Genomic DNA, 27302 nt, shown 5'->3' on the forward strand with positions numbered 1-27302 from the left:
AACGACTATAATTCATTTCTCGCATCGTGACAGCCTTCGAAACCTCTATTACATACCTATCCCACACAATGCTCAAGCAAACTACATATCAAACATAATAATGTTTACCATAAAAAATAGTTTAATTTTAAGTTGCTCGAATTGTTAGTCAATTAAGTAGAAAAAATAATTTGATGTTTTTTACACTTACCTAAATATCTCCTCAAAAAAATCTAAAAATATATTATTGTAGAATATTTGATATATATATATATATATATATATGTGTGTGTGTTTTTACTATAAACACAATAATTTCATTCAAAGTTAGTCGAATTATAAACAAACTGAACACAAAAAATAAATGAATTTGTTTTAACATGTTTAAAAGCTTTTTTCTGTTTACACTTATCTATTATGTGGCTTAAAAATTCAATTAGCTTGTTTATAGTTCATCCAATATTGTATATTTTAGAGTGCTGATCACTTTCTTTTATAAAATTTACATCAACTGAGCATTCTTGTATCTGTCACAACCAATTAGCAGAAACTTAATGTAAAAAAATGGTAAATCTGAATAAATAAAAATCGATTTTATTACGTTTAAAAAAAGCCACAATTTATTCACAAAATAAATAATTGATAAAAAATGACAAACATTTTAGAGTGGAGTATCATTTAACCTGTAAAATGTTTTTTACTTGTGATGGGGGTATGAGACGAATGGATTCGCCAATCATTTTTTTAACCAACGGCTGTGCTAAACAACCAATCAAAACGTCGCAAAATTATTATAAAAATTGTCGAATTTTGGATTCAATCAGTTTGCTGTTAACCACGCCACAGACCGCATTTGATTCTTGACCGCCATCTTGGTTACTGATCTGAACAACGCCGCCATCTTTGTTCAACACAATGTCTTAAAACTTAACAGGTTATGGGCCCAGCCATCATCTTTTCTTTGACGGATCGGAATCTAAAATCGAATTGTGGCAGTTAAAATTTCCGGGATATCTAAGGATTCGAAAACTACACAAAGTGATACAATCTCAAACGAGCCGAATTTCTCGAAAAGAACGTGACTGTTTTTGCAGAACTGATTCAATGTTTAGACGATAGTAGTCTTTCTCTGATTATAAGAGACGCCTTGGTTGATGGACGAAAAGCATAGAACATATTAAGAGAACATTATTTATCAAAAGGGAAAATGAAAATTATATCCTTATATACCGAACTAACGTCTCTGAAACGTAACGAGGATGAAACGATCACCGACTACGTCATAAGGGCAGAAACAATCGCCAATGCCTTAAAACTCTCAGGTGGAATAATAAGCGATAGCTTCTTGATATCGATGACCCTCAAGGGACTTCCAGCCGATTTTAAACCATTTACAACTGTTATAACTCAGAAAGACAAACCCATAAATTTCAGCAAATTTAAAGTGGCATTGCGCAGTTACGAAGAGACTAATTGTATGCTCGTGGACAATAATAACTCCAGCAATATTATGAAGTTCAAAAATGCTTCTCGAAAGCAGACACCACCAAATTACGCAACTCACCGCAACGTATTCTCCAAAAGTAATTTTCCCAAGAAAAAGAAAATTATCTGGTATAATTGTGGACGACCCAACCACAAAAATCTCCAATGCCAATATAAACGCTCTAAAATGGACTCGGTAAAAAACGTTGAGAACTTTGAGGAAGAACATACATTTCTATTCACATGTAACTTTGACACAAACGGAAAAAATCTCCTTGTAGACTGTGGTGCTACAGCGCACGTTATCACCAAGGAATCTGATTTTATTAATTTTGATTCAAACTTTAATCCTCAAAGTCATTTTGCCGAACTTGCCGACGGCAGTGAAATAAATGATATAGTCTTGAAAAGAGGCGATGCTAAAATATTCCTAAAAAATAATAAAGGCGAAATCTGTAACTAAAAAATGCTCTTTCTTAAGCAAGACATATTTTCCGTGCAGTCTGCAATTAAACAAGGCGCGAATATACAATTTGGCCAAAATAAATCAAAATTGGCATACCCCAATGGAACTGTATTTGACATTAAAGAAAATGGCCGACTATATAATTTAAAATGTATGGTTCCCGCAAAAACTGCCTGTCACGACTTGGAAACCTGGCATAAAATTTTAGGACAGTGCAATACATCTGATATTAAAAAATAACCAAATGTAGTCGAAGGCATGAAAATAATACCTTCAGACGATCTCTCAAATTGTGATGTGTGTGCACAGGGGAAAATGACAAAAGATATAAGCTGAACGCCAGACAAAAAAACTACGAAACTTCTCTTACTTGTGCATTGTGACTTAGCAGGTCCGATCAATCCGATGGGGAGAAACAATCTAAGGTACGTTTTAAACCTTATTGATGATTTTTCCGGTTTAATTATAGTTTATTTTCTAAAAAACAAATCCGACACTATCCTCGCCACTAAGAAATATTTAGCTGATGTTGCCCCGTACGGTTCAGTAAAATGTATTCGCTCAGACAATGGGACTGAATTTACTAGTAAAGACTTAAAACTTCTATTAATTAACCACCGTATTAAACACGAGAAATCTGCGCTGTATTCCCCTTTCCAAAATGGCATGGCGAACCCTTTTGGAGATGACAAAATGTCTATTTATCGAATCGAAATTAGTGCATACTTTATCGACATACGCTTTAATAGCAGCAGCATATATAAGAAATAGATCGTTCAATAGAATATTAGGCAAACCACTGTGTGAAGCGTTTTGCGGTGTAAAACCCAAAATCAACCGAATGCATATATTTGGTTCAGATTGTTTTGCATTTATAGAAAATACCAGTAAACTAAATACTAAAACCGAAAAAGTTATTTTCGTAGGTTACGATAAAAAGAGTCCAGCATATTTAATCTACTTTCCAGCCTAAAATGCCATAAAAGGGTTAGATGTGTAAAATTCAATGATACATTAAATTTTAAAAATGGCGATTCAGTGGATGAACAACATGAAAGATACAAGACTACGCAGTGGATGACTGTTACTCGTTGAAAAACGCACCGGAAAGTTATAATAAGGCGATTAATTCAGAAAATCATCAAGAATGGGAACAAGCTATGATGTCCGAATTGAAAACTTTATCTGAAAATAACACCTACGAAATAGTGGCAAAACCAACTGATTAAAATATTATTTCTTCATGCTGAGTTTTTTCCAAAAACTTAACAGCTTCTGACAGTGACACTTTTAAAGCAAGATTTGTTGCAAAAGGTTTTTCACAAATTTCTGGAGTGGAATATTTTGCAACATTTTCCCCAACGACAAATTTAACGACAATTAGAATTTTATTACAACTTGTCGCTCAATACAATTTAAAAATACATCAAATGGATGTAAAAAATTGTTATTATAATGCTCCGATTACTATGAAATCGATATTCACCCTTCAGAGGGATTTAAAATGAAAAATAAAAAATTCGTGTAGAAACAGAAAAAATCGTTATATGGACTAAGACAAAGTGCTCATAATTGGAATTTACTCATGCAATGTCCCGTAAACTCGTGCATATGTAGAAAATATGTAGGTAATAAACTATTGATTTTGGTTTTTTGGGTTGACGATATATTACTCGCCTCAAACTGTGACAATACTTTAAAAGATGTTAAAAATAAATAAATAAAAAATTTAAAATGGTCGATCTTGGAAGACTGTCGTGGTTCCTCGGTATAAAATTTACCTGTGAAAATGAAACGATAACCATGAATCAATCACGATACATTGAAAAAATTCTGCTCAAGTTCGAAATGCAAGATTGCAAACCGCGGACAACTCCCATTGAAATCGACGTAAATAAAAATATAGAGACTGAAACAAAATAATTGGTCTCATACTCCCCCATCAGGAGTCAAAAACATTTCACACATTGTTCCTCAGAAAATTAAATTTCTGACGTAGTAAGATTTCTTTCTCAATCTACTTCTTATTTGGGCAGTGGTGCTTAAAAATCTTTTGCCATTGCTTATAACTTCTGTTAATTTTTGATATTTTATTTTTACATATTCCATTGACCAAATCAATGTCCATTTTTCTTCCTATTCCACTGTGTTTGGGCAAATTCAGCAGTGTTAGATTTGGTGAAATCAATCGTCACTTCACTAAGAGCTTTCTTCTCAATTGACTCTCTAACATCTTTTGGGAGATATTGATGTACTTCAGATACAATTGAAAGTTCTTAGTTGTAGTTAGCGATGGTTTTTCTTTTATCAAGGGTGAAGATTTTATTTGAGCCTCAAATACTGTTTTTTATTCCTCCCCTATTTCTCATTCCTGGAGTATGCGAAACAGTGAAGAATATTTTTTCTCCTCAAGAGACCACTTTACTTGGTTATAGTGTCTTTTCTTAGTGGTTCTTGTTTGGTCTTGCCGGATTCCAGGACTAGAATTTGATTGGTCTGGTGAAGTGTCCAGCTTAGTGTTGTTACTTATAGCAACATCACTAGAGGGTGCACCGTTATTTTCTTCACATGACCATACTGAATGTACGTTTGTATCCTGGGCGACATCCTGCTAGCTTTTTGATTTAGTTTTATTTTTCATTTTCATTTAAATTCGAATATTTGTTCAGGATTTACTTTAAATTGAAAATTGAAAATGTCCTCATACCAGAGTCCAGTGTAAATCCCTTATACAGAGAGACTGAAGACACCCGAGGTTGGTGTCTCGTAGGCATTCAATTTTCCCCCGAGTGTGCGTTTTCATGTGTCACTAATGTCGAATTTTGAGAATAAGAATATCCACACACTTCACAAGAATATGTCTTTTTCCTTTTTGGTTTTATTTTCCTTCAGTCGAAGTTCTCAGAAATCAAGAGGCCATAACCTGGGCTAACACTTGAAGTCTATATGAGATATATAGATATGCGAATGTTCCATTAAAGTTCTTTATCTCTCAAACACTGAGTTAGTAAAGAAATTGAGAACATAGTTTTATTCTCCCCAATTAACCATTTTTATAAGTTGTATATTTCATTTGGTCTCTTGGTTATGCAGTATATCTTTTATTTTGGTCTCTTGGTTATACTGGATTCCATGACAAGAATTTATCAAGTCTGGTGAGTGTGAGTTCTCATATGTCTCACCGTTATTTTCCTCATATGACCATATTGAAGGGATCTGTTTATCCCGGGCGACATTCTGCCAGTTGCTTGATTTAGTTTTATTTTTCATTTTCATTTAAATTCGAATATTTGTTCAGAGTTTACTTTAAATTGAAAATTGAAAGTATCCTCATACCAGAGTCCAATATTAATTCGTGAGTTCTCATATGTATCACTAATGTCGAATTTTCAGAACAAGAATATACACACATTTCACATCAAAACAAGAATATCAACACACTTCGCAAGAATATGACTTTTCCCTTTTTTATTTTATTTTACTTCAGTCGAAGTTCTCAGAAATCAACAGGCCCACGACCTGGGGCCAACACTTGAACTCTATATGAGATACTTAGATATTCGAATGTTCCATTAAACTTCTCTCAAAGTTAGTAAAGTTAGTTAAGGAATTGTGAACATAATTTTCTTCTCCCCAATTTACCATTTTCATACATTGTATTATATCTTTGATTTTGGTCTCTTGATTATACTGGATTCCATGACAAGAATTTATCAAGTCTGGTGAGTGTGAGTTCTCATATGTCAAACTAATGTTAATTTTTTAGTAAAATACTTCACACGAATATGGCTTTTCCCCAGTGTGAGTTTTCATATGCTCCACTAACTTTGATTTTTGAGAAAAAGAATATCCGCACACTTCACATGAATATGCCTTTTCGCCAGTGTGAGTTCTCATATGTCTCACTAATATTGATTTTTGAGAAAAAGAATGTCCGCATACTTCACAAGAATATGGCTTTTCCCCAGTGTGAGTTCTCATATGTTTCACTAAGTTTGATTTGACAGAACAAGAATATCCACACATTCTACAAGAATGTGGCTTTTCCCCAGTGTGAGTTCTCATATGGTTCGCTAATTGTGATTTTTGAGAAAAAGAATATCCACACACTTCACAAGAATGTGGCTTTTCCCCAGTGTGAGTTCTCATATGTGTGACTAAAAGTGATTTTAGAGAAAAAGAATATCCACACACTTCACAAGAGTGTGGCTTTTCCCCAGTGTGAGTTCTCATATGTCTCACTAATGTTGATTTTTGATGACAAGAATATCCACACACTTTACAAGAATGTGGCATTTCCCCAGTGTGAGTTCTCATATGTCTCACTAAAAGTGATTTTCGATAAAATGAATATCCACACACTTCACAAGAATGTGGCTTTTCCCTAGTGTGAGATCTCATATGTCTCAGTAAATTTGATTTATCAGAACAAGAATATCCACACACGCCACAAGAATATGGTTTTTCTCCAGTATGAATTCTCATATGCCTCACTAAATATGATTTTCGAGAACAAGAAAATCCACACACTTCACAAGCATGTGACTTATCTCTAGTGTGAGTTCTCATATTGCTTACTAATGTCTATTTATAAAAACAAGAATGTAGGTTTTTTCACCAGCTTGTGTATCTATCTTTATTGCAAAAGTTTTCTTCCACACACACGTCTTTTTTTATTTTAATTTTTTTTATAATTCAAGCTGAGGCACTATACAGATGCCAAACACCTATAACTATTACATATATTTACACCGAGATATTTCTTTTTAAATTATATATTGTCTTTGAAATAGTAATTTTAAACATTACTTGTCTGTAATTTGTGATTCGATTTCTTATTACCTTTTGATTTATTTGAACATTAAATATCTTTTTCACAAACATTTATGTTACCTTCATGCCGTGGTTTGTTTTCACCATTTCGTTGTTTTCAAAAATTCCTTAAAAAGTAATGTCCAGTATAATAATTTTCTCACAGATGTTACTGTAGTGTTGCAAATAAAGTAATAGATGTTTACACCTTAATGTTTATGGGTCATGATACTTCATTCACATTGAATAATAGGGTTCAATCCGGATCATCTGGAAAATATAAATAAATTCAATATTTTTAGTATTTGCATTCAGATATGTGTTTGTTTATTGTTGTCAGTATTATTAAATTGAACTCAATACATGTAGATTAATTTAATCTTAATGATTAATATAACATGACAAATATGACCGGATATTTTCAAATTTGGCACAGAGTTAATCGCTTTTTTACGCTATAATAGTCTAATTGACATTGTATCTAGCGTTTTGTTGTATTTCATCTTAGTGAGAATACATACACACACACACACACATATATATATATATTAATGATACAATAAGTGTAAATTACAATAAGTCCATGAAAATGTGCCTTGTCCAAGAACATAATTGATATATGAATATGCAAAAGTATAAAAAATATATTGAAACATTTCCTTAATCTGTGTTTGTTTTATACTTCCCCACTTGTGAAAATTTTTATTTTTTTTATTTTTGTGTTATTTTTTCGTATATATTTGTAAATTTTTAGTTCATCTTAGGTTTGTTCGAGTATATAAAGCCGTTTATTCATCTGAATATAAATATATGACAGTAATTTTTTTGACATTCTATAAATTATAATTTTAATTTTTTTTTTACTAATTCTCACCTGAAAAAAAGCACTTGGACGTAAGGGGATTAGTGATTGAGAACACACGGATAATAAAGATGTTGATTTACATTACATTTATACTTCTGTCTATCAGTACAGTTAGTGAAACAGGCAGCATGAAGACTAGCTGTTCTAAGGAAGAAGCTATTAAAGTAGGAAGCTTTCTGGCATTCAAGAACCTCAACAGTGAAAGGATGTGATTTTGTTGTGAAGCGGATTTGTTGTGGATATGAACGTCGAAAGGGCACACATGTAATGAGTTCATCAGAGCACATTCCATTAAACATGCTTATAAAACAGGCACTAGGCTGCAACATTGCAAGAATGTAAAAGTACAGGATTCTCTTTGGTGTGAGTAGTTTTCGAGCATGATAGAAGGAGCCATCTTCCTTGTGGCAACCTTCACAATGTGCTCAATGTATTTGTTCAAATTTTCCTTAAAAGGCTATGGAACCCCATCCAGAAAGAGAAGGTGTCACGGTTTTGCTCATCTGGAGATGAGCATTGGAGGTTCAGAGGGTGTTTATCTGATGCGCAAGAGATACTACACCTGAACATGATAGAAGGAGCCATCTTCCTTGTGGCAACCTTCACAATGTGCTCAATGTATTTGTTCCAGTTTTCCTTAAAAGGCTATGGAACCCCATCCAGAAAGAGAAGGTGTCACGGTTTTGCTCACCTGGAAATGAGCATTGGAGGTTCAGAGGATGTTTATCTGATGCGCAAGAGATACTAGACCTAAACATAGTAGGAGCCATCTTCCTTGTGGCAACCTTCACAATGTGCTCAATGTATTTGTTCCAGTTTTCCTTAAAAGGCTATGGAACCCCATCCAGAAAGAGAAGGTGTCGCGGTTTTGCTCACCTGGAAATGAGCATTGGATGTTCAGAGGGTGTTTATCTGATGCGCAAGAGATACTACACCTAAACATGATAGAAGGAGCCATCTTACTTGTGGCAACCTTCACAATGTGCTCAATGCATTTGTTCCAGTTTTCCTTAAAAGGCTATGGAACCCCATCCAGAAAGAGAAGGTGTCGTGGTTTTGCTCACCTGGAAATGAGCATTGGAGGTTCAGAGGATGTTTATCTGATGCGCAAGAGATACTAGACCTAAACATGATAGTAGGAGCCATCTTCCTTGTGGCAACCTTCACAATGTGCTCAATGTATTTGTTCCAGTTTTCCTTAAAAGGCTATGGAACCCCATCCAGAAAGAGAAGGTGTCACGGTTTTGCTCACCTGGAAATGAGCATTGGAGGTTCAGAGGATGTTTATCTGATGCGCAAGAGATACTAGACCTAAACATAGTAGGAGCCATCTTCCTTGTGGCAACCTTCACAATGTGCTCAATGTATTTGTTCCAGTTTTCCTTAAAAGGCTATGGAACCCCATCCAGAAAGAGAAGGTGTCGCGGTTTTGCTCACCTGGAAATGAGCATTGGATGTTCAGAGGGTGTTTATCTGATGCGCAAGAGATACTACACCTAAACATGATAGAAGGAGCCATCTTACTTGTGGCAACCTTCACAATGTGCTCAATGCATTTGTTCCAGTTTTCCTTAAAAGGCTATGGAACCCCATCCAGAAAGAGAAGGTGTCGTGGTTTTGCTCACCTGGAAATGAGCATTGGAGGTTCAGAGGATGTTTATCTGATGCGCAAGAGATACTAGACCTAAACATGATAGTAGGAGCCATCTTCCTTGTGGCAACCTTCACAATGTGCTCAATGTATTTGTTCCAGTTTTCCTTAAAAGGCTATGGAACCCCATCCAGAAAGAGAAGGTGTCGCGGTTTTGCTCACCTGGAAATGAGCATTGGAAGTTCAGAGGGTGTTTATCTGATGTGCAAGAGATACTACACCTAAACATGATAGAAGGAGCCATCTTCCTTGTGGCAACCTTCACAATGTGCTCAATGTATATGTTCACGTTCATATTTCTTGTACATATTAAGCCAAGAAGTTTTAAGGAATAATTCTCAGGAAGGTAGTTATTTATACTGTTTTATTGTTTGTCTCATCTATTTGTCAATTTTCTTAACTGTATTAGTCTTAGGTTTCTTTGATGAAATATATTCGTTCATTCACTTGAATATACATTATTTGTAACTGCATACTTTTATCTTATCAGTTGTGTTTTTTTAATTATCAAATAATTTGAGAATATTACAAAACGTATTGAAAAGTGTATTTTTCAATTTTATAGAATTTGCTCTTATGAATTTATAGTAATTGTACCCCTCTATGTACATACTTCCTAATAACCCAACAAGCAGCAAAAGCACACACCTTCCTTGTTGATGTCTAAATTTTCCGGAAATCCTTTTACACAAATAGCTACATCCCTCGCTCAAAAACGATTTTAAATTCCTTTCCTATTTCTGGCTTCTCTGGTTAAAACGAAGCAATTTAAATGACATCTCTCTACTCCCATATTTCTTAGTAGATTGTAATAATTAATTCATTAGATCATTGCGTTTTTAGAATTCACTTTGAAGGTATGATTCAAAGTGTCGTTACAATATTTTGTTTGTGTCCCATCAATACTTGTTTAAGTATTGTCTCAAGATTTTTTTTTCTATTTTGTACATGCCACTATTCTGTGTGTTGTTTATAAGACTTCAAACATATGAAATTATTGTTTCCCCTTCACATAATAATAATAATACAGTATGTAGTGTGCATTGGATAAGACAGGGTTACATAACAATTTTTGTCTATGCCACTATTTTGTGTGTTGTTTATAAGATTTGAAATGTATTAAATTATTGTGTCTCCTTCACGTAATAATAATATTACCTTATGTAATGTGTATTGATTAAGACAGGTTTACATAACAAATTTGAATATGCCACTATGTGTGTGATTTATAAGACTGCGAATGTATAAAATTATTTGATTCGAAGTAGAGCACAAATTATTCAGGATAGACACCAGTGCTTTGGGTAGAGGTGGGACCTGGTGTCGCAACGATATTGCAAGACAGTTTCAGCAACACTCTCAAAATTCAACAAACACTGAATACCCATATTGTAATTTATTATCCTCTTACAGAACACTTAATCACTCATTAAATTAAGATTATGTGACTGAGAATTGTATGCGTTTCACATATCATGTCTTCAGGAAATGTTGAAATATGTTGCAATCAAATTTGTGACACCAGCTAAACGGACATTTTAATAGTTACTTTTTAAAGAACAGTTAAAACGTTTTAGTAAATTTAAGACAATTGTAATTCTGATATATTTTTGCGAATGGAATAATTTTCTGTTTGTAATTTTACACATCTATGTTAGATCTTTGTTATTTCCATTCATATATTCCTGTATATCTGCTTCTGTTTATAATTTGTTTTGTGAGCATCAAGTAACCGTTAATCTATGAACCCCAAACAAAAAATTATATCAATTTAAAAGCTTTTTAAACTTGTAAATAGTTTATTCCTATTCTATAAAAATACTCTAAATCCTACACGAAGATTGGTATATCGTTGTCAATTGTTTTCAATCCTTTTATCACAGCATAAAGACGTTTTTTGTATTTTCCAAAAAATATTTGAAGCATTTTCATTAATTAAAATGTTAGTTTACAACTGATAATAAATAACGTTAATTTTGAAACGCTCAAGTTTATAGAACTTGCATTTATTAGTTGAACACAAAAATACGTTTAACGTCTTATTTGTGTTGTATGCAATTATTCAAAAATTTGGGAGAGAGGGAGAAAATGATAGACGACATTGTAGAACATAGATTATTGATGTGTTTATTGCAAAGTTAATTAAAACAATTAAAATGGACTTTTATCAAACATAACTCAATCCCTACACAAACTAACATCGTGATGTTATATTTTATAATATTTATATACTTTTAACACCACTGGCTAAACTCATGGGAGCAGCTCTGCATAGCTAGTACATATCCTCTCGCTCATCAAGACTCCTACAGTGCCTCCATGTTAGCCACACACGGTAACTGTGTTCCTTGCGGCCCCAGGCTAAACCTGTAGGATATCTCATAGTAGGGGACCCGTGAGATAGTGTGTTATGGCCCACCGATGTATGGGCATGCCATGGCACACTACCAACCCCTACTACCAACTCCATCCAGAAAGAAAAGGCGTAGTAGCGGACACGATAGGGTGGCTGTCTAGCTCACTGAGATTATTTTCGACCAGAAGCTGTGGCCTCCTCTGATGCCATTCGTTGCGGTTTTGCTCACCTGAAAATGAGCATTGGAGGTTCAGAGGATGTTTTTTGGATGCGCAAGAGATACTACACCTAAACTGTGCGAACAAATTAGGAGCCAATGTGCAAAGTTGTGTACCGATGATGATGATGCTTTTAAGATTTAAATGAATATATTGACATATATAGAGATAAGTTACTTGACGAAGTAATTTCAAACTGAAACTTTTTAGAATTAAAATCATTTTTTAAATGTAATGCAATCCTGATAATGTTATATATTTTTAATACGTATTTTATTGGATTCAAATCTAAACGTTAGTGTAACAACTGCTGATTAAAATAGTTAATCATTAATAAGATACTTCTAATACATTGTTATTTACTTAATAAACAATTTACATTCACACCAAATAAAGAGCATTGAGACATAATTGGATGCTATGTGAGAGAGAGGCATACAAATGAAGGCACCGTAAGTAATTAAACTAAATGTAAAAAATTGTTTCCCACTTTTTTTAAGATCACCAATGTAAACAGGTTTTTATGTGAAACACTTAACGTGCATGCGGCTAGATAAACAGTTTAAATTAAATTTAATAGATAAACCGTTTGGTTTTTTCATCTTAAAATTTTATCTTTTTGGCTTTCCTTTGTTTTTTTTAAGGAGGGATAACAGCCTGTGTGTTGTTTGGAGAGAGTGCATGTATTAATAATACATTCTATGTTTTGTGGTTTTAAATAAAAAACACATGCCATCATAAATAATAAAATTTCAATTTAAATTCTATTTTTTATTGTTTTAAATAAACACCTCCCTTCATAGGTAATACAATTTCAATTTAAATTCTATTTTTGTGGTTTTAAATAAAAAAAAACACCCCCCTCATTAATAATAAAATTTCAATTTAAATTCTACTTTTTGTGGTTTTAAATATAAAAAACACCCCGCTCATTAATAATAAATTTTAAATAAATTCTATTTTTTCTGTTTTCAATAAAAAAAAAAAACAGCGCCTCTCATTAGTAATAATGTTATCATTTAGAAAGCTATTCTTACCACGAAAAAGGAGGTCCTTGCTTATTAATTTATACTTTCACCCAACAAATAAATATACGGACATTTTCTGTGTGATGACTTATTTATTTTTTTTAATAGTACTTTACGTTACGTTAGAAGAAAAAATGGTTGATACAAAAATGATCATCTCGGAAGTCCCGATAATCGTCCAAAAAATTGCAAAAACAAAAAATACTTATAGAAAACAATAAGAATCAGGATGACAGTTTTTGCAAAATGTTATGTCAAACGATTTTTACAATATTTTTTTTTTTTTTTGCTTTTTTTTTTTCAAATTATGAAGTGAAAGTACAGAATAGTTAACATCATATGTCATCTAATCCCCATCTAAAAAACGTAAGGAACCAAAAACTAATATGAATCCCCCGTCTCCTCCCCTGCAACAAAAATTTGAAACTGCGAACGATTACAAGTACCATTGACTGGTAACTGGTCATAAAGTGAGTGTTAATTTTACATTAAATAAAATAGGAAAGTGATCCCCACTCTAAAATCTGAAATAAGTATTATTAATTTATAATTCCTTTAGTGGATATTGTTAAGGCTGTATAAACGTAATAGTAAAAAATAAACTCATTTTTTTTAAAGGGTTAAACTATGCTGGGTTAGATTGTAAAGACTTACGAATATTGTTTTCTATATTAAGTAAGTGTTAATTGATGATAATTGATCATTTTGTGTGAACTTTATAAAAGACAATGACGCATCTTTTAAAATATTACATATTGGATGAAACATAAAAATTAAAACGGAATTCTCCAATGATATAATATATTTCTTTAAATCTTAAAACAATGAAATATAAAAAAAAAAAAGTTTTCGTGATCAGATGTATTAACAAAAAGCTTAATTCAATCAACTTCAAATTAAATTATTTTCTCAGAAATCACACAAGTTTTACAAAAATAATCATATTTTTAAGAAAAATCTAAATATCACATTGAATAAAATATTTTAAAGATATTTTTTTAAAATCATACTATTATTATCATATTTTATTGGATTGCAAAAACAAAAATAAATGAACTTATTTTGATGGTTAAGATTATATCAAAAGTTATAGATTGGATTTTTTAGTGAAAAAAAAAAAAGAAAAAAAGATACAAACTTACGTATATTTCCAGGATTTCAATACGAAAAAAAAAAACATCGGGATGAATTCGTTTTTCTTTTGTGTTCAAAACACAAAAATTGTTTTTTTTTTTTTTTTAAGATTTCTTTAGTAAATTGAAACAAATTTTGTTTTGTGTTTTCAATTCAAGATTTTCAAGAGATAAAATATATGAAAATATAAAAGAATCAAAATTAAAAGAGGAAAAACATAATTTAAACGTGAAATTATTTAAATAGAAAATCAACTGCTAAAGAACAAAGAACTTAAGGTCATCGTAATAACACGGTGTCATCATTATTTCGTTCCTCGTGTAAAAAATGTCCGTTTATTAGTTAAATGTGTCGAATTGTTTCCATATCAAATTTAGATTGTATTTGTCAATGTTTGGGAATTTCTTTATAAAATGTCTTTTCGTTTTTTTTTTTTTGTTTTTTTTTTGTATGTCTCATTTATTAAAATAAAAAAAAAATAAGATACATGAAGATTTAAAAATCAGGTTTATTTTATTTTATTTTTATTTATTTATTTTTTGAAGACTGAACATTTCATTAATAATTGAATTAGTCAAACTACTGTTAACATCCAAGATGAGAAATGTAGTCAAAATAATCAGTAGATTTACCGTTTAGTTGTACAAATAGCCTCGAACCATATAATCACTAAAAGGTACTCTTAAAGGTCAACACCGGTATCGAGCAGAAGTTTGTTTACATGTTTCACAAAGTTTAAATGGCTAAAATATAATCACGTAATTATTGAAAATGTGATCATGTGATTAAAATTTAATTTTTTTAACCACGGTGTTAAACAAATTTTAAAAAATAATGAAAGATGAAGTTTTAAAATGATTAAACGTGTTTTATTTTATAATTTAAAATGAAAAACGTTGAACAATAAAAATAACATTTTCAGTACTTATGTATTGTTGGTACTGTGCTGAAATGATACTGTTATTTTATTGAAAGCCATTCTTAACATGGGGAGGGTGATTTGTAACTATTCTGTGATTCCACCATACAATTAAAAAAGAAAAAAAAAAGATATCGTAAAACTTTAAGTAAACCTGAAAAACTATTCAAAAATAGCGCGGTAACAAAAATGCACAAGCATCAAATTTTGATTTAATTTTACAATAGATATTTTTCTCGGATGCATATGTCGGCAAATGGTACCGTGCTATTTTTATATAGTTTTTATTTTTTCAGTTTAAATTCAAGTTTCAAGATTTTTTTTTTTTATTACATAAAGTTGTAATGTGGAAGCATAAATTAGTTACAAAACACCATCACCTCCTCATATTAAGAATGGTTTTCAAAATAATAACGGTATTATTTCAGCTCGGCACCAAAAATACATAACTACCTAATATTTAATTTTTATTGCTCAATGTTTTTTTCATTTTAAAGTATAAAATAAAATGTGTACTCGTACAGTTTATTAAAGACATTAAAAATGAAAATATCGAGAAAATAAAAGAGGTTATATTGTACGTATCCATTATGGAATGAAGTTCTCTGGAAAAACTTTCACTTAATTTGGTCAAGTAGTTTTTTTGTTTTGTTTTTTTCTTTGCTAAAAAAAACAAACAATTTGTTATGAGACCAATCAAAAGGGGCAGTGTTGTACTTTGTCCCGAAAATGTTCGATAACTCTTGGCGGTTCACAATTTACTATGACACCGTCTAAGCAGGTGCGCGTTCATATTAATTTAATTTTACACAGACGAATTTGAATAAATAACCCGACGCTTTTTCATTAAAGTTTCGATAAATTTGCACTTTTTTTTTAATACGCACGTTAAAGTTATTTCAAGTTATTACAAATACAAAATTATTTAATTTATTTTTAATTTTCACGTTTTAATTTTTTTTAAGTTATTTCAAGTTATTACAAATAAATTAATTTCGAACAAACAAAATATTGAATAAAATGACAATTGTATTAAGTTTTTGAATAAAAATTATTTAACACGAACTAACAAAATATTGAATAACATGAAAATTATTTAACAGGAACATTTTTATTAAGCATCTTGCTCTCGAAACAAAATATTGAATAAAATGGTACTTGTGCAGTTTTGCATAGACATTAAAAAATGAAAAATATTGAATAAAATTTATTTAACACGAACAAACAAAATATTGAATAAAATGATAATTATTTAAGAACATTTGTTTAAGCATATTGCTCTCGAATGCATTTAATGATGCGAGGAAATGCGTGCTCCTTCTCACGTCGTCTCCACAACTCTTCCATGAGATGAGTGGAACAAATTCTCATTTGTCGCTAACTCTCCTAAGTTTTCTTTTTATGTGGGACCAAAATCCCTCCACAGTTTGTGTGTGGACTAATGAGTCTACTGGATTTATGAAATTTTGTTCGTGGAGCACCTTATCGTGACTGCTGGGCATACTTCCGTAGGCCGCCCATCCGTCACTGATGATCCTGGTCCCTGGCAGAATCCAAGATCTTATAATTGGAAGTAGTGTGTCCCGATCCCTTCGTTCTACCACTGTAAGGTTGCATCGACTACTTCCTCTTTCTACGGCTCCAAAAACCCACACTCCATTTTTTGCTCTCCCTCTATTATATTTCCTTCTGAAGAATAGAGACTCGTCGATCTCAACTTCTTTTGGTACATTTGTCTATTTGCATTCCACCCAGTTGGGTTGTCTATGATATCTTTTTCACAGATTTCTCGGATGAAAGACATCCAGTTAACTATTGTGTGTTCCGATACACCGAATTCATCTTTTATTCTGCGCTGGATCATTTCCATGCTCCACCAGAATATTAATGTCAGCAACTTACTTATTGGCAAGCGGCTTCTTTCGAAGAAGGAGCCTTTCCTGACAGTGGCTGTGGATTTGCAAGAATCTGAGGGACAATTCCACACATATCCATCAGAAGTTTTTGACCGTTTATGCAGAACCCTACGATTGTTGCGCTTTTGGCATACGCTGGTATTCTGTATCAGGCCTAAAGAAGCTGCAGCGTCTGATCAGTTCCAATGACTTCGGTAAACTTTGCAAATGTCCAACTCGTTTCATGTATTTCGGCAATTGTTAACACACGGTTAACAATTTCTGTTCTCATATTGAACAGATAAATAAAAAAAAAATAAATAATATAAAGATAAATTAATTAATTTGTAATAACTAGAAAGAACTTAAAAAATTAAAACGTGCAAATTAAATAAATTAATTGTGTATTTGTAATAACTTGAAATAACTTTAACGTGCGTATTAAAAAAAAAAACGTGCAAATTTATCGAAACTTTAATGAAAAAGCGACCGCGTGCTGTTTAGACGGTGTATTTTATTCAATTTCGTTTGCATCAAATCAAATTAATATGAACGCGTACCTGCTTAGACGGTGTCATAGTAAATTGTGAACCGCCAAGAGTTATCGAACATTTTCGGGACAAAGTACAACACTGCCAAAATAATTAGAAATAATAAAAAGAAACGATTTTTAAATTGATTAAAAAAAAACAAGTAGAAAACAGATTTTGGTCGATTTCCTCCGCCACACAAATTCCAACAACTGTAAGTGAAACAGTTTTTTTTTTGTGTGTGTGTGTGGTTCCTAATAGGCAGCACATTTTATTTTTCCATGCGACCAGAAACCTTTCATTGTTTGTGTGTGGATACTCTCATCATGAGCATCGACATAGTTATCCTACTGAATAACTTTATCATGTTCATAATAATACTTTAAAATTAGAAAAAAAAGTTTTTCAATATTTTTATTATGTTTTTATACTAAGAATTATTAAATACTTAGTAATTAAATTCTTTTAATATAATTTCAAGTTTTAAATTACATCAAATATTTTATAGTAATGACTGGAGATCTATTTTTTTTTTTAATTTTAAAATAATGTAAAATATTTCACTTTTAATAGCCAATCGAATTGTGTTACTTTAATATGACTTTAAGGTTTTAAAAATTATTTTACATAATTATTTTTCATACTAATAATTATTAAATAATTAGTAATTAAGTTCTTTTACAATAATTTCAATTTATAAATTCTATCCAGATTTTCTAGTAATACCGTCAATTTCACGATCCAATAAAGTGTCATTATTACTACCGGTGTAACACGACTTATGTCCCATGTAAACATAACACTAAGTTATGTACCCTTAACCCGAGCTCTCCAGGAAGGAGAGAGAAAAAGACTGTCATGGCGGACCCAATAAAGGTACACATGTACGTCGCTTATCGAGGCTAACTACTGTGTCTTGTTGTCTTTCCCTTATGAGTGAAGTTCTTCCCTCTTAATTATACACCCTCATATTTTTGTTTCCTTAAACTGCAAGAGGGTCAGCATTTCTATTTTTGTCGAACTACTTATGTAAATCCATACTGAACAAATTAGAAATATCCAAACTGTGAGAGTACTTTAGTCATTCGAAATAATAAAAATATCAGTTTGTCAATTTTATGATCCAGACAACCAAACAAATCACTACGGACGCAAGTAAAAAAAAATAGTTTGGATGCATTATTGCAAGAAAGGTATGAAGATAAAAACTTCAGGAAACTGATGTGATTTTCAAGAAACTAATAATGTTTAAATACAATCATTTTATTTGAGGTTGGTCGAATTGGTAGTCAACTGAGCATGAAACTTCTTTTTCAATATTTAATTATTTTAACATTCAAAACAAATGTTTTGCTTTTTATACTTGCTGTTGTTAAATAATTCCATATTTTTATGCGTTATCCAATATTTTAGGTTTTAAAATACATACTTGTGAATCAATGTTACCGCGCTGAAATAGTAACGTTATTATTTTGAAACCCTTTCTTAACATGAGGAGGGAGGGTTTTTTTGTATCTATTTTGCATTTTAACCTAACAATGCAATTAACAAACTCATCGTAAAAATTAAAATTAACTTTAAAATACTATTAAAATATAGCGCAGTAACGTAGATGCACAAACATCAATACATCACTTTAGTACATAAAGTTTACATAAAATGAACATGTTTTATTGATTATCACAAATTTACACAAACTTAATGTAGAAAAAATTGTCGGGTTTGTATTACTGTACACATAGATTCGAAAAAGTTGTCAAAAAAATATATTACAAATAAATGTTATCAAAGGTAGGGTTTGTATTACTGTACACATAGATTCGAAAAAGTTGTCAAAAAAACAAATATATACCAAATAAATGTTATCACAGGCAAGATAAGTTACTTTCCTACCAAACCGGATATATTTTTCGTGTTTTTATTCAATTTAACATGTTTATTCAGCTAAAAAAGCATACAGTGTTTACCGATGTATTGGAAAATTCAAAATGGCGTCCGACTCTCTCTTTAACACGGTAAGTTCGGGAAAAGGTGTTATAAATAATAAACTAGACAAAATACTGTTAGAAATTCGCTCAATATATGTTACCGTGACATAACTTGACATATATTCGGTGTTTTTTTAATAGTATTTTGTCTAGTTTATTATTTATAACACCTTTTCCCGAACTTACCGTGTTAAAGAGGGAATCGGCCGCCATTTTGAATTTTCCAATACATCGGTTAACACTGTATGCTTTTTGAGTAATAACTTATTTTGCCTTTGATAACATTTATTTGTTATATATTTGTTTTTTGACAACTTTTTCGAATCTATGTGTACAGTAATACAAACCCTGATTGTTAAGTCGTTACAATCTATCGAGTCTTGTTTACGAAAGTTAAATTTAACTTGAAATTTTTACATTTTTTTACTATCTATCCAGCGTAGTCTGTCAAGTTTTATAATCTTTCGCACATTTAAGAGGAGTTTTTGGATTATTCGCACTGGCGCAATGGCGCAGTGGTGCAGTGGGTGCACTGCAGTGCACTCACTACTGTTCTTATTTTGGATTTTAACAGTAGTTCCACTAATCGGAATAATAATCAAATATTCAGTCTTAAAAATAAATAAATCTAATTTTTATATCTTCATATATTATATTTTTAATTTTTATATCTTCATATATTATATATTTAATTTTTATATCTTCATATATTATATTTTTAATGAATTGCAAATTTACAAAAGAAATCGCAACAAGCCTTAAGCATTAATAAATATTATATAAACTTCATAAAAAAAACAAAAAAAAATTCGGCACACGTAATTAAAGAACAGACATTTTTACACGAGGAATAAAATAATGTTTACACCGTCTTAAGATGAACTTGAATTAATTCTTTAGAAATTGCTTTTCTGTTTAAATAATTCCATGTTTAAATCATATTTTTCATCTTCTAATGTTGATTCTTTTATATTTTAACATATTTTATTTCTTAATGAATTGGACACACAAAACAAAAGTTGTATCAATTTACTAAAGAAATCACAACAAACGAAACAGATTTTCTGTTTTGAATAAAAAAAAAAAAGAAAAAAGAAAAGAAGCGAGTTCATCCTGATTTTTTTTTTCGCATTGAAATCCGAGAACAAAAGGTAAGATTAGTATTTTGTACACTTTTAAATTAATCTTACACATTATGCGGTTATCTTTCAGATGCAAGGTTCCTTGTTTACTTGCGGTTGTCACGATGTGAGATTCCGTTGTACGGAAGACCAAATCGGCCATAATTTAAATATTTAAATTTATTTACTGAATTTAAATATTTAAATTGATATACTGTTTAAATGATAATATACGTCAACGATGTTTTTATTGGCGCTTTTCTTCGTATTTTTAATAACATTTTTTTTTTCACCATTTACAAGTTTTTTTTACAAATATTTTTTTTTAATACCGTAATAGTAAAATAAAGTTACATTTATTAATTATACGAAAAAAGTATCTCGTAATGTTTTCACACGAGATTTTTTTCCTGTTGATTTCTAACTTCAGTTACAAATTTCTAATAAAGATTATTATTTTTTTATTATTAAAAATACATTTCATGAAAACACTCATTATAAAATGTTCACGTTGTTTAATTAAAAGTTCTCAATTTTAATCTAATAGTTTTATAATTTTGTTATTTTGTTACAAATTTCTAATAAAGATTATTTTAATTTTAACGGTAATTTGGTTTTCATTGTAAACTCCGTCATGTTAAAGGCGTTAAAATCACTTTAAATAGTAAATCAATTTTAATATTTAAAAAAAAAAAGAGAAATCAACAGGAAACAAATCTCGTGTGAAAACATTACGAGATACTTTTTCCGTATGATTAATAAATGTATCTTTATTTTACTATTACAGTATTAAAAAAATTATTTGTAAAAAGAACTTGTAAATGGTACAAAAAAATGTTATTAAAAATACGAAGAAAAGCGCCAATAAAAACATCATAGACATTTTGGCCGATTTGGTCTTCCGTACAACGGAATCTTACATCGCTAAAACCGCAAGTAAACAATGAACCTTGCATCTGAAAGATAACCCATTAAATATTAATTCTGCCATGCTTTATAACAAAAAAACATAATAATGTTTACTATCAATATAAAATATGGGTTATCCTGACGCTCCGGGCTCCGCACTTCTTTATTTACATTAGAAGTGACGTCACACAAATCTTATAATACGGATGGCTACAATTGTAAAAATAATTTGTTTTATTTTTATTTTATTTTGAGCTCCTTTTTTCTCCCGTTTGTTTTTGTTTTCTACAATTAATAAACCAGTTTACAAGTAAAAAATAATTTGTTTTAGCGAATTTATTTATTTTTTCTCTCCCATTTGAGAATTTGTTTTAGTTTTTAATTACTAACACAGCGGAGAATTTAACTTTTTTTTTCTCCCATTTCTTATTTTGAGCGGAGAATTTATTTTATTTTCATTTTGAGCTCTTTTTCCGATCCGGCGTTACCTTTTTAGGTACTCCTGCAGTCCTGCACTTTACGACCCGAGCTATTTTTAACGCTATTATTTAGAAACCTATTATCTAACATGGGGAAGGGAGGGTGTATTGTAACTATTCTGTACTTTTACCTAACAATTCAATTTAAAAAAAAAAGGTAAATATGAAGAATTACTCCGCCCTCAAATTACTTTAAAATTACCACTCTTAAACGTTTTCGGGGTCGCTGAAAATGAAAATAACGTTTAAAATTACGGCAAACGAGTAGTTTCCAAGATTGAATGTATTTGTAAACTGGTTTATTAATTGTAGAAAACAAAAACAAACGGGAGAAAAAAAGAGCTCAAAATGAAAGAAAAACAAAACAAATTATTTTTACAATTGTAGCAATCCGTATTATAAGATTTGTGTGACGTCACTTTCAATGTAAATAAAGAAGTGCGGAGCGTCAGGATAACCAAAATATGTGATTCTCCGATTAATAAATCTCCTAAATCTGACATTTATATTGTTGTCAAAAACGTATGTTATTTCTGTTAAAATAATAATGTTTATCATCAATACAATAATTGATTTTTTTAATTGTCGTTAAAGAATTCTGTTTGATATTTTATGCTTTATCCAGAATTTTACATACGTGTGCATCTATGCTACCGTGCTGAAAAAATAACGTTATTATTTATAAAGCTTTTCTTAATATGTGGAGAGGATAGTGTTTTCTTTTTAATTTATAATGCTGTTAAAAATATAGCGCGGTAACATAGATGCACAAGCACCAACACATCACTTTCTTTTATAAAGTTGACGTAAAATGAACACCCATTTATTGGCCATCATAAATAAGCAGAAACTTAATGTGGAAAAGCAATTTTTTTATCTTTAAAATCTACCAGCGAAGTTTACCCACTTAAAAATTCGATTTTTTTTTTACGTTTCTAATGCCTTTACAATTTTCTGTAAAAAAGGAAATAAAATATATAAGATTTTAGAGTATCGCTTTCCGTTATAAATTTAACGTAAAATGAGCGCCGGTTTCATTGCCAGATAAATGTCAACAAGACATGTAACCATTCCCAGTTTCCAAATTTGTGGTATGTTGAGAGGGGGCGGATCGGTTTTTCCTTTCTGATGTCGGGTTTGTATTACTGTACACATAGATTCGAAAAAGTTGTCAAAAACAAATATATAACAAATAAATGTTATCAAAGGCAAGATAAGTTACATTTCTACCTAACTGGATATATTTTTGTGTTTTTATTCAATGTAACATGTTTATTCAGTTCGAAAAAAACATAATGTTCACCGATGTATTGGAAAATTCAAGATGGCGCCTGACTCTCTCTTTAACACGGTAAGTTTGGGAAAAGTTGTTATAAATAAAAAAAAACTAGACAAAATACTGTTAAAAAGCCGCCGAATATATGTCAAGCTTTGTCACGGTAACATATATTGAGCGAGTTTTTAACAGTATTTTCTCTAGTTTTTTTAATTTATAATACCTTTTCCCAAACTTACCGTGTTAAAGAGAGAGTCGGGCGCCATCTTGAATTTTCCAATACATCGGTAAACACTGTATGTTTTTTGAGCTGAAAAGACTTTTTTAGTGTCCTCTTTCAAGAGGCCACTGTTTTTCTCACTTTGTCCACTAATTTGATCCAGGGAGTAATAATAATAATAACAATAATAATAGAGACGAAGCATGTATAAACGAATCATCACATTTAGCATACTCAGGACATGTCCGGGATAAATGTTTTCGCATGCTTTATTTCCTTTAAGGGAAATGTCTTTACATAATGTTCTATTGTTAAAGTGTTTTTTATTCAATAAGTCTGAAGAAAGGCTATTTATGCAAGAATTTTCAAACGCCATAATGTGTAAAGTTGTCCAATTAGTCTCGAAACTATTGTAACTAACAATGAAATACACTTTTTGTTGCTATCAATTCTTTTTTTGAAGTCTTATTTTCTGTTAATACAATATAATACAACGATATATGAATGCTCAATTATGAAATATGACAATTTTGTAGCTTACAATTTAAGTCATCTGTCTTTGGCTTAAAATTCATTGATATATGAAAACTTAATGCATATGAAAACTATATGTATATTAATGTTTCTGCATTTATAATACCCGGATTGAAAACTGCATTTTCCTTGATAGATGGTGCAGATATTTCCTTTCATAAAAATTTAAGAAATTGCAATAAATGTTATAGACAAATCGAGACATTCCGTGAAACATAAGAGGACGTGTCTTTACATAAAGGACTAGAAAAGTCAAAAGCTGAGGAGAATAGACACAAAAAATGGTTGGGGATCAACTTGATTACCTTTCTTTATTGACTCCAGTCACCAAAATTATTTGTTGAGCTTTGTATTATCCGATAAGTCTTAAATAATTTGTTTTATTTTTTTTAGTCCCCCATTTATTCATATATAAATATGTCTTTCTTTCACCACAATGACAATAATGTACAGTTGATTATATGCATGTACAGAATTATGTATCGGGAAAGAGAAAAAAGAGGAAGAGAGTTGATTATCACTATTTTTCCTTCTTTTGAAAACATAATGAATATAGTATAAATTGTCACTATTGTGCAGACTTTACATTGTATCTAAAACATTACACATATATCGAGTGGTTGTGTGGTAAGTTAAAAAATATCTAAGTTATAAGATATATGAGTATTTGTCTAATGAATCCCATATGACTATCGATTTAAGTTATCAAAATGTTGTGTCTTCAATCCAATAACATAAACGAACGGAATACAAATTATTTAATGTAGAAAAATATTGAATTTCGTTTTTTTTATTTGCAGATATTCCTGTATGAACGCCTTTATTTAATTTCAAGACAACAATGGAGCATCATCATCATCATCATCATCTATAGACAACAATGGACCATCACAATCATCTATAGACAACAATGAATCATCATTATCATCATCTATAGAAAACAATGAATCATCATCATCATTATCATCATCTATAGACAACAATGCATCATCATCATCATCTATAGACAACAGTGGATCATCATCATTATCTATAGACAACAATGAACCATAATCATTATTATCATCATCTATGGACAACAATGCATCATCATCATCATCTATAGAAAACAATGAATCATCATCATCAGTATCATCATCTATAGACAACACTGAATCATCATCATCATTATCATCATCTATAGACAACAGTGGATCATCATCATCATCATCTATAGACACCGATGAATCGTCATCATTATTATCATCATCTATAGACAACAATGCATCATCATCATCATCATCATCATCACTATCATCATTTATAGACAACAATGGATCATCATCATAATCACTATCATCATTTATAGACAACAATGGATCATCATTATCATCTATAGACAACATAGAATTCTATACTGTAGTAAATAATATTTAACAAATATTATTTACTACATGACTATTTACACTGAAATAATCGAAAACCTCATAAATTCTATAAATACGTGGATATTTTTGTAGGATCAATTATATTAAAACATGCAGAAGAGTGGAGAAAAGCCACATTCTTGTAAAGTGTGTGGATATTCATGTTCTCGAAACTCAATGTTAAGACATATGAAAAGTCACATTGGTGAAAAACCACATTCATGTGAGGTGTGTGGATTTTCTTGTTCACAAAAATCATCGTTAGTAAGACATATGACAACTCACACTGGAGAAAAGCCACATTCTTGTAAAGTGTGTGGATTTTCTTTTTCTCTAAAACATAATTTACTGTCTCATATAAGATCTCACACTGGGGAAAAGCCATATTCGTGTAAAGTCTGTGGATATTCTTTTTCTAGAAAATCATACTTAGTTCACCATATGAGAACTCACACTGGGGAAAAGCCACACTCTTGTGAGGTGTGTGGATATTCCTCTTCTCAACGATCAAATTTATTAATACATATGAAAACTCACACTGGGGAAAAGCCACATTCTTGTGAGGTGTGTGGATATTCCTTTTCTCAAAGATCAAATTTAGTAATACATATGAGAACTCACACTGGGGAAAAGCCACATTCTTGTAAAGTGTGTAAATATTCTTGTTCTAAAAAGGCATCGTTAGTGTATCATATGAGAACTCACACTGGGCAGCCATAAAGCGAACAGTATCTATTCTAAGAGCTTGAATTCCTACTAGATACTATCTTCGAGTGTTTAAGTTCTCTCTGTACAGGAGTTTGTCAGAACAGCCTGGCATGAGGATACTTTTCCATAGAAATAAACCTGACCAAATATTAAAAAACACATAGTATTCGCCTAAATAAGATCTCCTTACTATGCCTAACCCACATTAGTTTTTCAGCGGAATGGTGCACCTTCTCTAAGTGATGTTACCTCAAGTAATAGCACGAAGCGGGATACTTCACCAGACTAAAGAAATTCTTGTCCTGGAATCCAGTAAAACCAAGAGACCAAAATGAAAAATATACAACAAAGTGTGAAAATGGTTGGAGAGGAAAATTATGTTCTTAATTTCTTTACTAACTCAGCGTTTGAGAGATAAAGAACTTTAATGGAACATTTGAATATCTATTTATCTCATATATTATCATCATCTATAGACAACAATGAATCATCATCATCATTATCATCATCTATAGACAATAGTGGATCATCATCATCATCTATAGACAACAATGAATCGTCAGCATTTTTATCATCATCTACAGACAACAATGCATCATCATCATCATCATCATCATCATCACTATCATCATTTATAGACAAAAATGGATCATCATTATCATCTATAGACAACATAGATTTCTATACCAAAATTTATTTGTATTTAACAAATATTATTTACTATATGACTATTTACACTGAAATAATCGAAAACCTCATAAATTCTATAAATACGTTGATATTCTTGTAGGATCAATTATATAAAACATGCAGAAGAGTGGAGAAAAGCCACATTCTTGTAAAGTGTGTGGATATTCATGTTCTCGAAAATCAATGTTAAGACATATGAAAAGTCACATTGGTGAAAAACCACATTCATGTGAGGTGTGTGGATTTTCTTGTTCACAAAAATCATCGTTAGTAAGACATATGACAACTCACACTGGAGAAAAGCCACATTCTTGTAAAGTGTGTGGATTTTCTTTTTCTCTAAAACATAATTTACTGTCTCATATAAGATCTCACACTGGGGAAAAGCCATATCCGTGTAAAGTCTGTGGATATTCTTTTTCTAGAAAATCATACTTAGTTCACCATATGAGAACTCACACTGGGGAAAAGCCACACTCTTGTGAGGTGTGTGGTTATTCCTCTTCTCAAAGACCAAATTTATTAATACATATGAAAACTCACACTGGGGAAAAGCCACATTCTTGTGAGGTGTGTGGATATTCCTTTTCTCAAAGATCAAATTTAGTAATACATATGAGAACTCATACTGGG

The 27302-nt window shown here is 31.0% G+C and overlaps 1 long non-coding RNA gene across 1 annotated transcript; it reads right to left on the reverse strand.

Annotated features, from left to right (window-relative positions):
* Nucleotides 1-557: 557 nt before the first annotated feature.
* Nucleotides 558-14910, reverse strand: LOC145270847 (uncharacterized). Its single transcript, XR_013865598.1, has 2 exons — nt 14003-14910; nt 558-7012 (listed from the first exon to the last, which is right to left on the reverse strand). It is a non-coding gene; the product is annotated as an uncharacterized LOC145270847 (long non-coding RNA).
* Nucleotides 14911-27302: the final 12392 nt, after the last annotated feature.

This window comes from Euprymna scolopes, chromosome 46 (genome assembly GCF_053919585.1).
Source record: "Euprymna scolopes isolate OS-2025 chromosome 46, ASM5391958v1, whole genome shotgun sequence".
In the NCBI taxonomy this organism is placed as follows: domain Eukaryota; kingdom Metazoa; phylum Mollusca; class Cephalopoda; order Sepiida; family Sepiolidae; genus Euprymna; species Euprymna scolopes.